This window comes from Triturus cristatus, chromosome 1_2 (assembly GCF_964204655.1).
Source record: "Triturus cristatus chromosome 1_2, aTriCri1.1, whole genome shotgun sequence".
In the NCBI taxonomy this organism is placed as follows: Eukaryota; Metazoa; Chordata; class Amphibia; order Caudata; family Salamandridae; genus Triturus; species Triturus cristatus.
Genome location: NC_140580.1, coordinates 350,241,465 through 350,263,464, shown reverse-complemented (window position 1 = coordinate 350,263,464; position 22,000 = coordinate 350,241,465).

Genomic DNA, 22,000 nt, shown 5'->3' with positions numbered 1-22,000 from the left:
GAAAAACGATGACCCGTGACCTGTCGAATTTTCTCCAGATGGTCAGAAATGGTAATTTTTTAATGTTTAATTTTTTGACTGCAAATGACTATTGCATGTGAATTAGAACTCTTAGAACTAAAATTAGTGTGTTTAGAGTCATTTTAATGCCTGAAATTGGTCTAAATAGAAGCTTCTGAGTAGGAGAAAAAGTCTGTAAAAATGGCAATTTTGGTCACATTGAGGCTTTAAAATGTATTTATTCAACATGAGGCACAATCCAAATTAAATTTTGAATCAATATTTCGACAGTCCAAAAAATCAATTTTCTGATGAAAAACGATGACCCGTGACCTGTCGAATTTTCTCCAGATTGTCAGAAATGGTAATTTTTTAATGTTTAATTTTTTGACTGCAAATGACTATCGCATGTGAATTAGAACTCTTAGAACTAAAATTAGTGTGTTTAGAGTCATTTTAATGCCTGAAATTGTTCGAAATAGAAGTTTCTGAGTAGGAGAAAAAGTCTGTAAAAATGGCAATTTTGGTCACATTGAGGCTTTAAAATGTATTTATTCAACATGAGGCACAATCCAAATGAAATTTTGAATCAATTTTTCGACAGTCCAAAAAATCAATTTTCTGATGAAAAACGATGACCCGTGACCTGTCGAATTTTCTCCAGATGGTCAGAAATGGTAATTTTTTAATGCTTAATTTTTTGACTGCAAATGACTATTGCATGTGAATTAGAACTCTTAGAATTCAAATTAGTGTATTAAGAGTCATTTTCATGCCTGAAATTGGTCGAAATAGAAGCTTCTGAGTAGGAGAAAAAGTCTGTAAAAATGGCAATTTTGGTCACATTGAGGCTTTAAAAAGTAGTTATTCAACATGAGGCACAATCTAAATGACATGTTGAATCAATTTTTCGACAGTCCAAAAAATCAATTTTCTGATGAAAAACGATGACCCGTGACCTGACGAGCTTTCTCCAGATGGTCAGAAATGGTAATTTTTCAATGTTTAATTTTTTGTCTGCAAATGACTATTGCATGTGAATTCGAACTCTTAGAACTAAAATTAGTGGGTTTAGAGTCATTTTAATGCCTGAAATTGGTCGAAATAGAGCTTCTGAGTAGGAGAAAAAGTCTGTAAAAATGGCAATTTTGGTCACATTGAGGCTTTAAAAAGTAGTTATTCAACAGGAGGGACAATCCAAATGACATTTTGGATCAATTTTTCGACAGTCCAAAAAAATCAATTTTCTGATGAAAAACGATGACCCGTGACCTGTCAAATTTTCTCCAGATGGTCAGAAATGGTAATTTTTTAATGTTTAATTTATTGACTGTAAATGACGATCGCATGTGAATTAGAACTCTTAGAACTAAAATTAGTGTGTTTAGAGTCATTTTAATGCCTGAAATTGGTCGAAATAGAAGCTTCTGAGTAGGAGAAAAAGTCTGTAAAAATGGCAATTTTGGTCACATTGAGGCTTTAAAATGTATTTATTCAACATGAGGCACAATCCAAATAAAATTTTGAATCAATTTTTCGACAGTCCAAAAAAGCAATTTTCTGATGAAAAACGATGACCCGTGACCTGTCGAATTTTTTCCAGATGGTCAGAAATGGTAATTTTTTAATGTTTAATTTTTTGACTTTAAATGACTATCGCATGTGAATTAGAACTCTTAGAACTAAAATTAGTGTGTTTAGAGTCATTTTAATGCCTGAAATTGTTCTAAATAGAAGCTTCTGAGTAGGAGAAAAAGTCGGTAAAAATGGCAATTTTGGTAACATTGAGGCTTTAAAAAGTAGTTATTCAACATGAGGCACAATCCAAATGACATTTTGAATCAATTTTTCGACAGTCCAAAAAATCAATTTTCTGATGAAAAACGATGACCCGTGACCTGTCGAATTTTCTCCAGATGGTCAAAAATGGTAATTTTTTAATGTTTAACTTATTGACTGTAAATGACTATTTCATGTGAATTAGAACTCTTAGCACTAAAATAAGTGTGTCTAGAGTCATTTTAATGCCTGAAATTGGTCGAAATAGAAGCTTCTGAGTAGGAGAAAAAGTCTGTAAAAATGGCAATTTTGGTCACATTGAGGCTTTAAAAACTAGTTATTCAACAGGAGGGACAATCCAAATGACATTTTGAATCAATTTTTCGACAGTTTAAAAAAGCAATTTTCTGATGAAAAATGATGACCCGTGAACTGTCGAATTTTCTCCAGATGGTCAGAAATGGTAATTTTTTAATGTTTAATTTATTGACTGTAAATGACTATCGCATGTGAATTAGAACTTTTAGAACTAAAATTAGTGTGTTTAGAGTCATTCTAATGCCTGAAATTGGTCGAAATGGAAGCTTCTGAGTAGGAGAAAAAGTCTGTAAAATGGCAATTTTGGTCACATTGAGGCTTTAAAATGTATTTATTCAACATGAGGCACAATCCAAATTAAATTTTGAATCAATATTTCAACAGTCCAAAAAATCAATTTTCTGATGAAAAACGATGACCCGTGACCTGTCGAATTTTCTCCAGATTGTCAGAAATGGTAATTTTTTAATGTTTAATTTTTTGACTGTAAATGACTATCGCATGTGAATTAGAACTCTTAGAACTAAAATTAGTGTGTTTAGAGTCATTTTAATGCCTGAAATTGTTCGAAATAGAAGTTTCTGAGTAGGAGAAAAAGTCTGTAAAAATGGCAATTTTGGTCACATTGAGGCTTTAAAATGTATTTATTCAACATGAGGCACAATCCAAATGAAATTTTGAATCAATTTTTCGACAGTCCAAAAAAGCAATTTTCTGATGAAAAACGATGACCCGTGACCTGTCGAATTTTCTCCAGATGGTCAGAAATGGTAATTTTTTAATGTTTAATTTTTTGACTGCAAATGACTATTGCATGTGAATTAGAACTCTTAGAACTAAAATTAGTGTGTTTAGAGTCATTTTAATGCCTGAAATTGGTCGAAATAGAAGCTTCTGAGTAGGAGAAAAAGTTTGTAAAAAGGGCAATTTTGGTCACATCGAGGCTTTAAAAACTAGTTTTTCAACAGGAGGGACAATCCAAATGACATTTTGAATCAATTTTTCGACAGTCCAAAAAAGCAATTTTCTGATGAAAAACGATGACCCGTGACCTGTCGAATTTTCTCCAGATGGTCAGAAATGGTAATTTTTTAATGTTTAATTTTTTGACTGCAAATGACTATTGCATGTGAATTAGAACTCTTAGAATTAAAATTAGTGTGTTTAGAGTCATTTTAATGCCTGAAATTGGCCGAAATAGAAGCTTCTGAGTAGGAGAAAAAGTCTGTAAAAATGGCAATTTTAGTCACATTGAGGCTTTAAAATGTATTTATTCAACATGAGGCACAATCAAAAAGAAATTTTGAATCAATTTTTCGACAGTCCAAAAAATCAATTTTCTGTTGAAAAACGATGACCCGTGACCTGTCGAATTTTCTCCAGATGGTCAGAAATGGTAATTTTTTAATGTTTAATTTTTTGTCTGCAAATGACTATTGCATGTGAATTCGAACTCTTAGAACTAAAATTAGTGGGTTTAGAGTCATTTTAATGCCTGAAATTGGTCGAAATAGAGCTTCTGAGTAGGAGAAAAAGTCTGTAAAAATGGCAATTTTGGTCACATTGAGGCTTTAAAATGTATTTATTCAACATGAGGCACAATCCAAATGAAATTTTGAATCAATTTTTCGACAGTCCAAAAAAGCAATTTTCTGATGAAAAACGATGACCCGTGACCTGTCGAATTTTCTCCAGATGGTCAGAAATGGTAATTTTTTTATATTTAATTTTTTGACTGCAAATGACTATTGCATGTGAATTAGAACTCTTAGAACTAAAATTAGTGTGTTTAGAGTCATTTTAATGCCTGAAATTGGTCGAAATAGAAGCTTCTGAGTAGGAGAAAAAGTTTGTAAAAAGGGCAATTTTGGTCACATCGAGGCTTTAAAAACTAGTTATTCAACAGGAGGGACAATCCAAATGACATTTTGAATCAATTTTTCGACAGTCCAAAAAAGCAATTTTCTGATGAAAAACGATGACCCGTGACCTGTCGAATTTTCTCCAGATGGTCAGAAATGGTAATTTTTTAATGTTTAATTTTTTGACTGCAAATGACTATTGCATGTGAATTAGAACTCTTAGAACTAAAATTAGTGTGTTTAGAGTCATTTTAATGCCTGAAATTGGTCGAAATAGAAGCTTCTGAGTAGGAGAAAAAGTCTGTAAAAATGGCAATTTTGGTCACATTGAGGCTTTAAAAAGTAGTTATTCAACATGAGGAACAATCCAAATGACATTTTGAATCAATTTTTCGACAGTCCAAAAAATCAAATTTCTGATGAAAAACGATGACCCGTGACCTGTCGAATTTTCTCCAGATGGTCAGAAATGGTAATTTTTTAATGTTTAATTTTTTGACTGCAAATGACTATTGCATGTGAATTAGAACTCTTAGAATTAAAATTAGTGTGTTTAGAGTCATTTTAATGCCTGAAATTGGTCGAAATAGAAGCTTCTGAAAAGGAGAAAAAGTTTGTAAAAATGGCAATTTTGGTCACATTGAGGCTTTAAAAAGTAGTTATTCAACATGAGGCACAATCCAAATGACATTTTGAATCAATTTTTCGACAGTCCAAAAAATCAATTTTCTGATGAAAAACGATGACCCGTGACCTGTCGAATTTTCTCCAGATGGTCAGAAATTATAATTTTTTAATGTTTAACTTATTGACTGTAAATGACTATCGCATGTGAAAAAGAACTCTTAGAACTAAAATTAGTGTGTTTAGAGTCATTTTAATGCCTGAAATTGGTCGAAATAGAAGCTTCTGAATAGGAGAAAAAGTCTGTAAAAATGGCAATTTTAGTAACATTGAGGCTTTAAAATGTATTTATTCAACATGAGGCACAATCAAAAAGAAATTTTGAATCAATTTTTCGACAGTCCAAAAAATCAATTTTCTGATGAAAAACGATGACCCGTGACCTGTCGAATTTTCTCCAGATGGTCAGAAATGGTAATTTTTTTAATGTTTAATTTTTTGTCTGCAAATGACTATTGTATGTGAATTCGAACTCTTAGAACTAAAATTAGTGGGTTTAGAGTCATTTTAATGCCTGAAATTGGTCGAAATAGAGCTTCTGAGTAGGAGAAAAAGTCTGTAAAAATGGCAATTTTGGTCACATTGAGGCTTTAAAATGTATTTATTCAACATGAGGCACAATCCAAATGAAATTTTGAATCAATTTTTCGACAGTCCAAAAAAGCAATTTTCTGATGAAAAACGATGACCCGTGACCTGTTGAATTTTCTCCAGATGGTCAGAAATGGTAATTTTTTAATATTTAATTTTTTGACTGCAAATGACTATTGCATGTGAATTAGAACTCTTAGAATTAAAATTAGTGTGTTTAGAGTCATTTTAATGCCTGAAATTGGTCGAACTAGAAGCTTCTGAAAAGGAGAAAAAGTTTGTAAAAATGGCAATTTTGGTCACATTGAGGCTTTAAAAAGTAGTTATTCAACATGAGGCACAATCCAAATGACATTTTGAATCAATTTTTCGACAGTCCAAAAAATCAATTTTCTGATGAAAAACGATGACCCGTGACCTGTCGAATTTTCTCCAGATGGTCAGAAATTATAATTTTTTAATGTTTAACTTATTGACTGTAAATGACTATTGCATGTGAATAAGAACTCTTAGAACTAAAATTAGTGTGTTTAGAGTCATTTTAATGCCTGAAATTGGTCGAAACAGAAGCTTCTGAATAGGAGAAAAAGTCTGTAAAAATGGCAATTTTAGTCACATTGAGGCTTTAATATGTATTTATTCAACATGAGGCACAATCAAAAAGAAATTTTGAATCAATTTTTCGACAGTCCAAAAAATCAATTTTCTGTTGAAAAACGATGACCCGTGACCTGTCGAATTTTCTCCAGATGGTCAGAAATGGTAATTTTTTAATGTTTAATTTTTTGTCTGCAAATGACTATTGCATGTGAATTCGAACTCTTAGAACTAAAATTAGTGGGTTTAGAGTCATTTTAATGCCTGAAATTGGTCGAAATAGAGCTTCTGAGTAGGAGAAAAAGTCTGTAAAAATGGCAATTTTGGTCACATTGAGGCTTTAAAATGTATTTATTCAACATGAGGCACAATCCAAATGAAATTTTGAATCAATTTTTCGACAGTCCAAAAAAGCAATTTTCTGATGAAAAACGATGACCCGTGACCTGTCGAATTTTCTCCAGATGGTCAGAAATGGTAATTTTTTAATGCTTAATTTTTTGACTGCAAATGACTATTGCATGTGAATTAGAACTCTTAGAATTCAAATTAGTGTATTAAGAGTCATTTTCATGCCTGAAATTGGTCGAAATAGAAGCTTCTGAGTAGGAGAAAAAGTCTGTAAAAATGGCAATTTTGGTCACATTGAGGCTTTAAAAAGTAGTTATTCAACAGGAGGGACAATCCAAATGACATTTTGGATCAATTTTTCGACAGTCCAAAAAAATCAATTTTCTGATGAAAAACGATGACCCGTGACCTGTCAAATTTTCTCCAGATGGTCAGAAATGGTAATTTTTTAATGTTTAATTTATTGACTGTAAATGACGATCGCATGTGAATTAGAACTCTTAGAACTAAAATTAGTGGGTTTAGAGTCATTTTAATGCCTGAAATTGGTCGAAATAGAAGCTTCTGAGTAGGAGAAAAAGTCTGTAAAAATGGCAATTTTGGTCACATTGAGGCTTTAAAATGTATTTATTCAACATGAGGCACAATCCAAATAAAATTTTGAATCAATTTTTCGACAGTCCAAAAAAGCAATTTTCTGATGAAAAACGATGACCCGTGACCTGTCGAATTTTTTCCAGATGGTCAGAAATGGTAATTTTTTAATGTTTAATTTTTTGACTTTAAATGACTATCGCATGTGAATTAGAACTCTTAGAACTAAAATTAGTGTGTTTAGAGTCATTTTAATGCCTGAAATTGTTCTAAATAGAAGCTTCTGAGTAGGAGAAAAAGTCGGTAAAAATGGCAATTTTGGTAACATTGAGGCTTTAAAAAGTAGTTATTCAACATGAGGCACAATCCAAATGACATTTTGAATCAATTTTTCGACAGTCCAAAAAATCAATTTTCTGATGAAAAACGATGACCCGTGACCTGTCGAATTTTCTCCAGATGGTCAAAAATGGTAATTTTTTAATGTTTAACTTATTGACTGTAAATGACTATTTCATGTGAATTAGAACTCTTAGCACTAAAATAAGTGTGTCTAGAGTCATTTGAATGCCTGAAATTGGTCGAAATAGAAGCTTCTGAGTAGGAGAAAAAGTCTGTAAAAATGGCAATTTTGGTCACATTGAGGCTTTAAAAACTAGTTATTCAACAGGAGGGACAATCCAAATGACATTTTGAATCAATTTTTCGACAGTTTAAAAAAGCAATTTTCTGATGAAAAATGATGACCCGTGAACTGTCGAATTTTCTCCAGATGGTCAGAAATGGTAATTTTTTAATGTTTAATTTATTGACTGTAAATGACTATCGCATGTGAATTAGAACTTTTAGAACTAAAATTAGTGTGTTTAGAGTCATTCTAATGCCTGAAATTGGTCGAAATGGAAGCTTCTGAGTAGGAGAAAAAGTCTGTAAAATGGCAATTTTGGTCACATTGAGGCTTTAAAATGTATTTATTCAACATGAGGCACAATCCAAATTAAATTTTGAATCAATATTTCAACAGTCCAAAAAATCAATTTTCTGATGAAAAACGATGACCCGTGACCTGTCGAATTTTCTCCAGATTGTCAGAAATGGTAATTTTTTAATGTTTAATTTTTTGACTGTAAATGACTATCGCATGTGAATTAGAACTCTTAGAACTAAAATTAGTGTGTTTAGAGTCATTTTAATGCCTGAAATTGTTCGAAATAGAAGTTTCTGAGTAGGAGAAAAAGTCTGTAAAAATGGCAATTTTGGTCACATTGAGGCTTTAAAATGTATTTATTCAACATGAGGCACAATCCAAATGAAATTTTGAATCAATTTTTCGACAGTCCAAAAAAGCAATTTTCTGATGAAAAACGATGACCCGTGACCTGTCGAATTTTCTCCAGATGGTCAGAAATGGTAATTTTTTAATGTTTAATTTTTTGACTGCAAATGACTATTGCATGTGAATTAGAACTCTTAGAACTAAAATTAGTGTGTTTAGAGTCATTTTAATGCCTGAAATTGGTCGAAATAGAAGCTTCTGAGTAGGAGAAAAAGTTTGTAAAAAGGGCAATTTTGGTCACATCGAGGCTTTAAAAACTAGTTTTTCAACAGGAGGGACAATCCAAATGACATTTTGAATCAATTTTTCGACAGTCCAAAAAAGCAATTTTCTGATGAAAAACGATGACCCGTGACCTGTCGAATTTTCTCCAGATGGTCAGAAATGGTAATTTTTTAATGTTTAATTTTTTGACTGCAAATGACTATTGCATGTGAATTAGAACTCTTAGAATTAAAATTAGTGTGTTTAGAGTCATTTTAATGCCTGAAATTGGCCGAAATAGAAGCTTCTGAGTAGGAGAAAAAGTCTGTAAAAATGGCAATTTTAGTCACATTGAGGCTTTAAAATGTATTTATTCAACATGAGGCACAATCAAAAAGAAATTTTGAATCAATTTTTCGACAGTCCAAAAAATCAATTTTCTGTTGAAAAACGATGACCCGTGACCTGTCGAATTTTCTCCAGATGGTCAGAAATGGTAATTTTTTAATGTTTAATTTTTTGTCTGCAAATGACTATTGCATGTGAATTCGAACTCTTAGAACTAAAATTAGTGGGTTTAGAGTCATTTTAATGCCTGAAATTGGTCGAAATAGAGCTTCTGATTAGGAGAAAAAGTCTGTAAAAATGGCAATTTTGGTCACATTGAGGCTTTAAAATGTATTTATTCAACATGAGGCACAATCCAAATGAAATTTTGAATCAATTTTTCGACAGTCCAAAAAAGCAATTTTCTGATGAAAAACGATGACCCGTGACCTGTCGAATTTTCTCCAGATGGTCAGAAATGGTAATTTTTTTATATTTAATTTTTTGACTGCAAATGACTATTGCATGTGAATTAGAACTCTTAGAACTAAAATTAGTGTGTTTAGAGTCATTTTAATGCCTGAAATTGGTCGAAATAGAAGATTCTGAGTAGGAGAAAAAGTTTGTAAAAAGGGCAATTTTGGTCACATCGAGGCTTTAAAAACTAGTTATTCAACAGGAGGGACAATCCAAATGACATTTTGAATCAATTTTTCGACAGTCCAAAAAAGCAATTTTCTGATGAAAAACGATGACCCGTGACCTGTCGAATTTTCTCCAGATGGTCAGAAATGGTAATTTTTTAATGTTTAATTTTTTGACTGCAAATGACTATTGCATGTGAATTAGAACTCTTAGAACTAAAATTAGTGTGTTTAGAGTCATTTTAATGCCTGAAATTGGTCGAAATAGAAGCTTCTGAGTAGGAGAAAAAGTCTGTAAAAATGGCAATTTTGGTCACATTGAGGCTTTAAAAAGTAGTTATTCAACATGAGGAACAATCCAAATGACATTTTGAATCAATTTTTCGACAGTCCAAAAAATCAAATTTCTGATGAAAAACGATGACCCGTGACCTGTCGAATTTTCTCCAGATGGTCAGAAATGGTAATTTTTTAATGTTTAATTTTTTGACTGCAAATGACTATTGCATGTGAATTAGAACTCTTAGAATTAAAATTAGTGTGTTTAGAGTCATTTTAATGCCTGAAATTGGTCGAAATAGAAGCTTCTGAAAAGGAGAAAAAGTTTGTAAAAATGGCAATTTTGGTCACATTGAGGCTTTAAAAAGTAGTTATTCAACATGAGGCACAATCCAAATGACATTTTGAATCAATTTTTCGACAGTCCAAAAAATCAATTTTCTGATGAAAAACGATGACCCGTGACCTGTCGAATTTTCTCCAGATGGTCAGAAATTATAATTTTTTAATGTTTAACTTATTGACTGTAAATGACTATCGCATGTGAAAAAGAACTCTTAGAACTAAAATTAGTGTGTTTAGAGTCATTTTAATGCCTGAAATTGGTCGAAATAGAAGCTTCTGAATAGGAGAAAAAGTCTGTAAAAATGGCAATTTTAGTAACATTGAGGCTTTAAAATGTATTTATTCAACATGAGGCACAATCAAAAAGAAATTTTGAATCAATTTTTCGACAGTCCAAAAAATCAATTTTCTGATGAAAAACGATGACCCGTGACCTGTCGAATTTTCTCCAGATGGTCAGAAATGGTAATTTTTTAATGTTTAATTTTTTGTCTGCAAATGACTATTGCATGTGAATTCGAACTCTTAGAACTAAAATTAGTGGGTTTAGAGTCATTTTAATGCCTGAAATTGGTCGAAATAGAGCTTCTGAGTAGGAGAAAAAGTCTGTAAAAATGGCAATTTTGGTCACATTGAGGCTTTAAAATGTATTTATTCAACATGAGGCACAATCCAAATGAAATTTTGAATCAATTTTTCGACAGTCCAAAAAAGCAATTTTCTGATGAAAAACGATGACCCGTGACCTGTCGAATTTTCTCCAGATGGTCAGAAATGGTAATTTTTTAATGCTTAATTTTTTGACTGCAAATGACTATTGCATGTGAATTAGAACTCTTAGAATTCAAATTAGTGTATTAAGAGTCATTTTCATGCCTGAAATTGGTCGAAATAGAAGCTTCTGAGTAGGAGAAAAAGTCTGTAAAAATGGCAATTTTGGTCACATTGAGGCTTTAAAAAGTAGTTATTCAACAGGAGGGACAATTCAAATGACATTTTGGATCAATTTTTCGACAGTCCAAAAAAATCAATTTTCTGATGAAAAACGATGACCCGTGACCTGTCAAATTTTCTCCAGATGGTCAGAAATGGTAATTTTTTAATGTTTAATTTATTGACTGTAAATGACGATCGCATGTGAATTAGAACTCTTAGAACTAAAATTAGTGGGTTTAGAGTCATTTTAATGCCTGAAATTGGTCGAAATAGAAGCTTCTGAGTAGGAGAAAAAGTCTGTAAAAATGGCAATTTTGGTCACATTGAGGCTTTAAAATGTATTTATTCAACATGAGGCACAATCCAAATAAAATTTTGAATCAATTTTTCGACAGTCCAAAAAAGCAATTTTCTGATGAAAAACGATGACCCGTGACCTGTCGAATTTTTTCCAGATGGTCAGAAATGGTAATTTTTTAATGTTTAATTTTTTGACTTTAAATGACTATCGCATGTGAATTAGAACTCTTAGAACTAAAATTAGTGTGTTTAGAGTCATTTTAATGCCTGAAATTGTTCTAAATAGAAGCTTCTGAGTAGGAGAAAAAGTCGGTAAAAATGGCAATTTTGGTAACATTGAGGCTTTAAAAAGTAGTTATTCAACATGAGGCACAATCCAAATGACATTTTGAATCAATTTTTCGACAGTCCAAAAAATCAATTTTCTGATGAAAAACGATGACCCGTGACCTGTCGAATTTTCTCCAGATGGTCAAAAATGGTAATTTTTTAATGTTTAACTTATTGACTGTAAATGACTATTTCATGTGAATTAGAACTCTTAGCACTAAAATAAGTGTGTCTAGAGTCATTTGAATGCCTGAAATTGGTCGAAATAGAAGCTTCTGAGTAGGAGAAAAAGTCTGTAAAAATGGCAATTTTGGTCACATTGAGGCTTTAAAAACTAGTTATTCAACAGGAGGGACAATCCAAATGACATTTTGAATCAATTTTTTGACAGTTTAAAAAAGCAATTTTCTGATGAAAAATGATGACCCGTGAACTGTCGAATTTTCTCCAGATGGTCAGAAATGGTAATTTTTTAATGTTTAATTTATTGACTGTAAATGACTATCGCATGTGAATTAGAACTTTTAGAACTAAAATTAGTGTGTTTAGAGTCATTCTAATGCCTGAAATTGGTCGAAATGGAAGCTTCTGAGTAGGAGAAAAAGTCTGTAAAATGGCAATTTTGGTCACATTGAGGCTTTAAAATGTATTTATTCAACATGAGGCACAATCCAAATTAAATTTTGAATCAATATTTCAACAGTCCAAAAAATCAATTTTCTGATGAAAAACGATGACCCGTGACCTGTCGAATTTTCTCCAGATTGTCAGAAATGGTAATTTTTTAATGTTTAATTTTTTGACTGTAAATGACTATCGCATGTGAATTAGAACTCTTAGAACTAAAATTAGTGTGTTTAGAGTCATTTTAATGCCTGAAATTGTTCGAAATAGAAGTTTCTGAGTAGGAGAAAAAGTCTGTAAAAATGGCAATTTTGGTCACATTGAGGCTTTAAAATGTATTTATTCAACATGAGGCACAATCCAAATGAAATTTTGAATCAATTTTTCGACAGTCCAAAAAAGCAATTTTCTGATGAAAAACGATGACCCGTGACCTGTCGAATTTTCTCCAGATGGTCAGAAATGGTAATTTTTTAATGTTTAATTTTTTGACTGCAAATGACTATTGCATGTGAATTAGAACTCTTAGAACTAAAATTAGTGTGTTTAGAGTCATTTTAATGCCTGAAATTGGTCGAAATAGAAGCTTCTGAGTAGGAGAAAAAGTTTGTAAAAAGGGCAATTTTGGTCACATCGAGGCTTTAAAAACTAGTTTTTCAACAGGAGGGACAATCCAAATGACATTTTGAATCAATTTTTCGACAGTCCAAAAAAGCAATTTTCTGATGAAAAACGATGACCCGTGACCTGTCGAATTTTCTCCAGATGGTCAGAAATGGTAATTTTTTAATGTTTAATTTTTTGACTGCAAATGACTATTGCATGTGAATTAGAACTCTTAGAATTAAAATTAGTGTGTTTAGAGTCATTCTAATGCCTGAAATTGGTCGAAATGGAAGCTTCTGAGTAGGAGAAAAAGTCTGTAAAATGGCAATTTTGGTCACATTGAGGCTTTAAAATGTATTTATTCAACATGAGGCACAATCCAAATTAAATTTTGAATCAATATTTCAACAGTCCAAAAAATCAATTTTCTGATGAAAAACGATGACCCGTGACCTGTCGAATTTTCTCCAGATTGTCAGAAATGGTAATTTTTTAATGTTTAATTTTTTGACTGTAAATGACTATCGCATGTGAATTAGAACTCTTAGAACTAAAATTAGTGTGTTTAGAGTCATTTTAATGCCTGAAATTGTTCGAAATAGAAGTTTCTGAGTAGGAGAAAAAGTCTGTAAAAATGGCAATTTTGGTCACATTGAGGCTTTAAAATGTATTTATTCAACATGAGGCACAATCCAAATAAAATTTTGAATCAATTTTTCGACAGTCCAAAAAAGCAATTTTCTGATGAAAAACGATGACCCGTGACCTGTCGAATTTTTTCCAGATGGTCAGAAATGGTAATTTTTTAATGTTTAATTTTTTGACTTTAAATGACTATCGCATGTGAATTAGAACTCTTAGAACTAAAATTAGTGTGTTTAGAGTCATTTTAATGCCTGAAATTGTTCTAAATAGAAGCTTCTGAGTAGGAGAAAAAGTCGGTAAAAATGGCAATTTTGGTAACATTGAGGCTTTAAAAAGTAGTTATTCAACATGAGGCACAATCCAAATGACATTTTGAATCAATTTTTCGACAGTCCAAAAAATCAATTTTCTGATGAAAAACGATGACCCGTGACCTGTCGAATTTTCTCCAGATGGTCAAAAATGGTAATTTTTTAATGTTTAACTTATTGACTGTAAATGACTATTTCATGTGAATTAGAACTCTTAGCACTAAAATAAGTGTGTCTAGAGTCATTTGAATGCCTGAAATTGGTCGAAATAGAAGCTTCTGAGTAGGAGAAAAAGTCTGTAAAAATGGCAATTTTGGTCACATTGAGGCTTTAAAAACTAGTTATTCAACAGGAGGGACAATCCAAATGACATTTTGAATCAATTTTTCGACAGTTTAAAAAAGCAATTTTCTGATGAAAAATGATGACCCGTGAACTGTCGAATTTTCTCCAGATGGTCAGAAATGGTAATTTTTTAATGTTTAATTTATTGACTGTAAATGACTATCGCATGTGAATTAGAACTTTTAGAACTAAAATTAGTGTGTTTAGAGTCATTCTAATGCCTGAAATTGGTCGAAATGGAAGCTTCTGAGTAGGAGAAAAAGTCTGTAAAATGGCAATTTTGGTCACATTGAGGCTTTAAAATGTATTTATTCAACATGAGGCACAATCCAAATTAAATTTTGAATCAATATTTCAACAGTCCAAAAAATCAATTTTCTGATGAAAAACGATGACCCGTGACCTGTCGAATTTTCTCCAGATTGTCTGAAATGGTAATTTTTTAATGTTTAATTTTTTGACTGTAAATGACTATCGCATGTGAATTAGAACTCTTAGAACTAAAATTAGTGTGTTTAGAGTCATTTTAATGCCTGAAATTGGTCGAAATAGAAGCTTCTGAGTAGGAGAAAAAGTTTGTAAAAAGGGCAATTTTGGTCACATCGAGGCTTTAAAAACTAGTTTTTCAACAGGAGGGACAATCCAAATGACATTTTGAATCAATTTTTCGACAGTCCAAAAAAGCAATTTTCTGATGAAAAACGATGACCCGTGACCTGTCGAATTTTCTCCAGATGGTCAGAAATGGTAATTTTTTAATGTTTAATTTTTTGACTGCAAATGACTATTGCATGTGAATTAGAACTCTTAGAATTAAAATTAGTGTGTTTAGAGTCATTTTAATGCCTGAAATTGGCCGAAATAGAAGCTTCTGAGTAGGAGAAAAAGTCTGTAAAAATGGCAATTTTAGTCACATTGAGGCTTTAAAATGTATTTATTCAACATGAGGCACAATCAAAAAGAAATTTTGAATCAATTTTTCGACAGTCCAAAAAATCAATTTTCTGTTGAAAAACGATGACCCGTGACCTGTCGAATTTTCTCCAGATGGTCAGAAATGGTAATTTTTTAATGTTTAATTTTTTGTCTGCAAATGACTATTGCATGTGAATTCGAACTCTTAGAACTAAAATTAGTGGGTTTAGAGTCATTTTAATGCCTGAAATTGGTCGAAATAGAGCTTCTGATTAGGAGAAAAAGTCTGTAAAAATGGCAATTTTGGTCACATTGAGGCTTTAAAATGTATTTATTCAACATGAGGCACAATCCAAATGAAATTTTGAATCAATTTTTCGACAGTCCAAAAAAGCAATTTTCTGATGAAAAACGATGACCCGTGACCTGTCGAATTTTCTCCAGATGGTCAGAAATGGTAATTTTTTTATATTTAATTTTTTGACTGCAAATGACTATTGCATGTGAATTAGAACTCTTAGAACTAAAATTAGTGTGTTTAGAGTCATTTTAATGCCTGAAATTGGTCGAAATAGAAGATTCTGAGTAGGAGAAAAAGTTTGTAAAAAGGGCAATTTTGGTCACATCGAGGCTTTAAAAACTAGTTATTCAACAGGAGGGACAATCCAAATGACATTTTGAATCAATTTTTCGACAGTCCAAAAAAGCAATTTTCTGATGAAAAACGATGACCCGTGACCTGTCGAATTTTCTCCAGATGGTCAGAAATGGTAATTTTTTAATGTTTAATTTTTTGACTGCAAATGACTATTGCATGTGAATTAGAACTCTTAGAACTAAAATTAGTGTGTTTAGAGTCATTTTAATGCCTGAAATTGGTCGAAATAGAAGCTTCTGAGTAGGAGAAAAAGTCTGTAAAAATGGCAATTTTGGTCACATTGAGGCTTTAAAAAGTAGTTATTCAACATGAGGAACAATCCAAATGACATTTTGAATCAATTTTTCGACAGTCCAAAAAATCAAATTTCTGATGAAAAACGATGACCCGTGACCTGTCGAATTTTCTCCAGATGGTCAGAAATGGTAATTTTTTAATGTTTAATTTTTTGACTGCAAATGACTATTGCATGTGAATTAGAACTCTTAGAATTAAAATTAGTGTGTTTAGAGTCATTTTAATGCCTGAAATTGGTCGAAATAGAAGCTTCTGAAAAGGAGAAAAAGTTTGTAAAAATGGCAATTTTGGTCACATTGAGGCTTTAAAAAGTAGTTATTCAACATGAGGCACAATCCAAATGACATTTTGAATCAATTTTTCGACAGTCCAAAAAATCAATTTTCTGATGAAAAACGATGACCCGTGACCTGTCGAATTTTCTCCAGATGGTCAGAAATTATAATTTTTTAATGTTTAACTTATTGACTGTAAATGACTATCGCATGTGAAAAAGAACTCTTAGAACTAAAATTAGTGTGTTTAGAGTCATTTTAATGCCTGAAATTGGTCGAAATAGAAGCTTCTGAATAGGAGAAAAAGTCTGTAAAAATGGCAATTTTAGTAACATTGAGGCTTTAAAATGTATTTATTCAACATGAGGCACAATCAAAAAGAAATTTTGAATCAATTTTTCGACAGTCCAAAAAATCAATTTTCTGATGAAAAACGATGACCCGTGACCTGTCGAATTTTCTCCAGATGGTCAGAAATGGTAATTTTTTAATGTTTAATTTTTTGTCTGCAAATGACTATTGCATGTGAATTCGAACTCTTAGAACTAAAATTAGTGGGTTTAGAGTCATTTTAATGCCTGAAATTGGTCGAAATAGAGCTTCTGAGTAGGAGAAAAAGTCTGTAAAAATGGCAATTTTGGTCACATTGAGGCTTTAAAATGTATTTATTCAACATGAGGCACAATCCAAATGAAATTTTGAATCAATTTTTCGACAGTCCAAAAAAGCAATTTTCTGATGAAAAACGATGACCCGTGACCTGTTGAATTTTCTCCAGATGGTCAGAAATGGTAATTTTTTAATATTTAATTTTTTGACTGCAAATGACTATTGCATGTGAATTAGAACTCTTAGAATTAAAATTAGTGTGTTTAGAGTCATTTTAATGCCTGAAATTGGTCGAACTAGAAGCTTCTGAAAAGGAGAAAAAGTTTGTAAAAATGGCAATTTTGGTCACATTGAGGCTTTAAAAAGTAGTTATTCAACATGAGGCACAATCCAAATGACATTTTGAATCAATTTTTCGACAGTCCAAAAAATCAATTTTCTGATGAAAAACGATGACCCGTGACCTGTCCGATTTTCTCTAGATGGTCAGAAATTATAATTTTTTAATGTTTAACTTATTGACTGTAAATGACTATCGCATGTGAATAAGAACTCTTAGAACTACAATTAGTGTGTTTAGAGTCATTTTAATGCCTGAAATTGGTCGAAACAGAAGCTTCTGAATAGGAGAAAAAGTCTGTAAAAATGGCAATTTTGGTCACATTGAGGCTTTAAAATGTATTTATTCAACATGAGGCACAATCCAAATTAAATTTTGAATCAATATTTCGACAGTCCAAAAAATCAATTTTCTGATGAAAAACGATGACCCGTGACCTGTCGAATTTTCTCCAGATTGTCAGAAATGGTAATTTTTTAATGTTTAATTTTTTGACTGCAAATGACTATCGCATGTGAATTAGAACTCTTAGAACTACAATTAGTGTGTTTAGAGTCATTTTAATGCCTGAAATTGTTCGAAATAGAAGTTTCTGAGTAGGAGAAAAAGTCTGTAAAAATGGCAATTTTGGTCACATTGAGGCTTTAAAATGTATTTATTCAACATGAGGCACAATCCAAATGAAATTTTGAATCAATTTTTCGACAGTCCAAAAAATCAATTTTCTGATGAAAAACGATGACCCGTGACCTGTCGAATTTTCTCCAGATGGTCAGAAATGGTAATTTTTTAATGCTTAATTTTTTGACTGCAAATGACTATTGCATGTGAATTAGAACTCTTAGAATTCAAATTAGTGTATTAAGAGTCATTTTCATGCCTGAAATTGGTCGAAATAGAAGCTTCTGAGTAGGAGAAAAAGTCTGTAAAAATGGCAATTTTGGTCACATTGAGGCTTTAAAAAGTAGTTATTCAACATGAGGCACAATCTAAATGACATGTTGAATCAATTTTTCGACAGTCCAAAAAATCAATTTTCTGATGAAAAACGATGACCCGTGACCTGACGAGCTTTCTCCAGATGGTCAGAAATGGTAATTTTTCAATGTTTAATTTTTTGTCTGCAAATGACTATTGCATGTGAATTCGAACTCTTAGAACTAAAATTAGTGGGTTTAGAGTCATTTTAATGCCTGAAATTGGTCGAAATAGAGCTTCTGAGTAGGAGAAAAAGTCTGTAAAAATGGCAATTTTGGTCACATTGAGGCTTTAAAAAGTAGTTATTCAACATGAGGAACAATCCAAATGACATTTTGAATCAATTTTTCGACAGTCCAAAAAATCAAATTTCTGATGAAAAACGATGACCCGTGACCTGTCGAATTTTCTCCAGATGGTCAGAAATGGTAATTTTTTAATGTTTAATTTTTTGACTGCAAATGACTATTGCATGTGAATTAGAACTCTTAGAATTAAAATTAGTGTGTTTAGAGTCATTTTAATGCCTGAAATTGGTCGAAATAGAAGCTTCTGAAAAGGAGAAAAAGTTTGTAAAAATGGCAATTTTGGTCACATTGAGGCTTTAAAAAGTAGTTATTCAACATGAGGCACAATCCAAATGACATTTTGAATCAATTTTTCGACAGTCCAAAAAATCAATTTTCTGATGAAAAACGATGACCCGTGACCTGTCGAATTTTCTCCAGATGGTCAGAAATTATAATTTTTTAATGTTTAACTTATTGACTGTAAATGACTATCGCATGTGAAAAAGAACTCTTAGAACTAAAATTAGTGTGTTTAGAGTCATTTTAATGCCTGAAATTGGTCGAAATAGAAGCTTCTGAATAGGAGAAAAAGTCTGTAAAAATGGCAATTTTAGTAACATTGAGGCTTTAAAATGTATTTATTCAACATGAGGCACAATCAAAAAGAAATTTTGAATCAATTTTTCGACAGTCCAAAAAATCAATTTTCTGATGAAAAACGATGACCCGTGACCTGTCGAATTTTCTCCAGATGGTCAGAAATGGTAATTTTTTAATGTTTAATTTTTTGTCTGCAAATGACTATTGCATGTGAATTCGAACTCTTAGAACTAAAATTAGTGGGTTTAGAGTCATTTTAATGCCTGAAATTGGTCGAAATAGAGCTTCTGAGTAGGAGAAAAAGTCTGTAAAAATGGCAATTTTGGTCACATTGAGGCTTTAAAATGTATTTATTCAACATGAGGCACAATCCAAATGAAATTTTGAATCAATTTTTCGACAGTCCAAAAAAGCAATTTTCTGATGAAAAACGATGACCCGTGACCTGTTGAATTTTCTCCAGATGGTCAGAAATGGTAATTTTTTAATATTTAATTTTTTGACTGCAAATGACTATTGCATGTGAATTAGAACTCTTAGAATTAAAATTAGTGTGTTTAGAGTCATTTTAATGCCTGAAATTGGTCGAACTAGAAGCTTCTGAAAAGGAGAAAAAGTTTGTAAAAATGGCAATTTTGGTCACATTGAGGCTTTAAAAAGTAGTTATTCAACATGAGGCACAATCCAAATGACATTTTGAATCAATTTTTCGACAGTCCAAAAAATCAATTTTCTGATGAAAAACGATGACCCGTGACCTGTCGAATTTTCTCCAGATGGTCAGAAATTATAATTTTTTAATGTTTAACTTATTGACTGTAAATGACTATCGCATGTGAATAAGAACTCTTAGAACTAAAATTAGTGTGTTTAGAGTCATTTTAATGCCTGAAATTGGTTGAAACAGAAGCTTCTGAATAGGAGAAAAAGTCTGTAAAAATGGCAATTTTAGTCACATTGAGGCTTTAAAATGTATTTATTCAACATGAGGCACAATCAAAAAGAAATTTTGAATCAATTTTTCGACAGTCCAAAAAATCAATTTTCTGTTGAAAAACGATGACCCGTGACCTGTCGAATTTTCGCCAGATGGTCAGAAATGGTAATTTTTTAATGTTTAATTTTTTGTCTGCAAATGACTATTGCATGTGAATTCGAACTCTTAGAACTAAAATTAGTGGGTTTAGAGTCATTTTAATGCCTGAAATTGGTCGAAATAGAGCTTCTGAGTAGGAGAAAAAGTCTGTAAAAATGGCAATTTTGGTCACATTGAGGCTTTAAAATGTATTTATTCAACATGAGGCACAATCCAAATGAAATTTTGAATCAATTTTTCGACAGTCCAAAAAAGCAATTTTCTGATGAAAAACGATGACCCGTGACCTGTCGAATTTTCTCCAGATGGTCAGAAATGGTAATTTTTTTATATTTAATTTTTTGACTGCAAATGACTATTGCATGTGAATTAGAACTCTTAGAACTAAAATTAGTGTGTTTAGAGTCATTTTAATGCCTGAAATTGGTCGAAATAGAAGATTCTGAGTAGGAGAAAAAGTTTGTAAAAAGGGCAATTTTGGTCACATCGAGGCTTTAAAAACTAGTTATTCAACAGGAGGGACAATCCAAATGACATTTTGAATCAATTTTTCGACAGTCCAAAAAAGCAATTTTCTGATGAAAAACGATGACCCGTGACCTGTCGAATTTTCTCCAGATGGTCAGAAATGGTAATTTTTTAATGTTTAATTTTTTGACTGCAAATGACTATTGCATGTGAATTAGAACTCTTAGAACTAAAATTAGTGTGTTTAGAGTCATTTTAATGCCTGAAATTGGTCTAAATAGAAGCTTCTGAGTAGGAGAAAAAGTCTGTAAAAATGGCAATTTTGGTCACATTGAGGCTTTAAAAAGTAGTTATTCAACATGAGGAACAATCCAAATGACATTTTGAATCAATTTTTCGACAGTCCAAAAAATCAAATTTCTGATGAAAAACAATGACCCGTGACCTGTCGAATTTTCTCCAGATGGTCAGAAATGGTAATTTTTTAATGTTTAATTTTTTGACTGCAAATGACTATTGCATGTGAATTAGAACTCTTAGAATTAAAATTAGTGTGTTTAGAGTCATTTTAATGCCTGAAATTGGTCGAAATAGAAGCTTCTGAAAAGGAGAAAAAGTTTGTAAAAATGGCAATTTTGGTCACATTGAGGCTTTAAAAAGTAGTTATTCAACATGAGGCACAATCCAAATGACATTTTGAATCAATTTTTCGACAGTCCAAAAAATCAATTTTCTGATGAAAAACGATGACCCGTGACCTGTCGAATTTTCTCCAGATGGTCAGAAATTATAATTTTTTAATGTTTAACTTATTGACTGTAAATGACTATCGCATGTGAATAAGAACTCTTAGAACTAAAATTAGTGTGTTTAGAGTCATTTTAATGCCTGAAATTGTTCGAAATAGAAGCTTCTGAATAGGAGAAAAAGTCTGTAAAAATGGCAATTTTAGTCACATTGAGGCTTTAAAATGTATTTATTCAACATGAGGCACAATCCAAATGAAATTTTGAATCAATTTTTCGACAGTCCAAAAAATCAATTTTCTGATGAAAAACGATGACCCGTGACCTGTCGAATTTTCTCCAGATAGTCAGAAATGGTAATTTTTTAATGCTTAATTTTTTGACTGCAAATGACTATTGCATGTGAATTAGAACTCTTAGAATTCAAATTAGTGTATTAAGAGTCATTTTCATGCCTGAAATTGGTCGAAATAGAAGCTTCTGAGTAGGAGAAAAAGTCTGTAAAAATGGCAATTTTGGTCACATTGAGGCTTTAAAAAGTAGTTATTCAACATGAGGCACAATCTAAATGACATGTTGAATCAATTTTTCGACAGTCCAAAAAATCAATTTTCTGATGAAAAACGATGACCCGTGACCTGACGAGCTTTCTCCAGATGGTCAGAAATGGTAATTTTTCAATGTTTAATTTTTTGTCTGCAAATGACTATTGCATGTGAA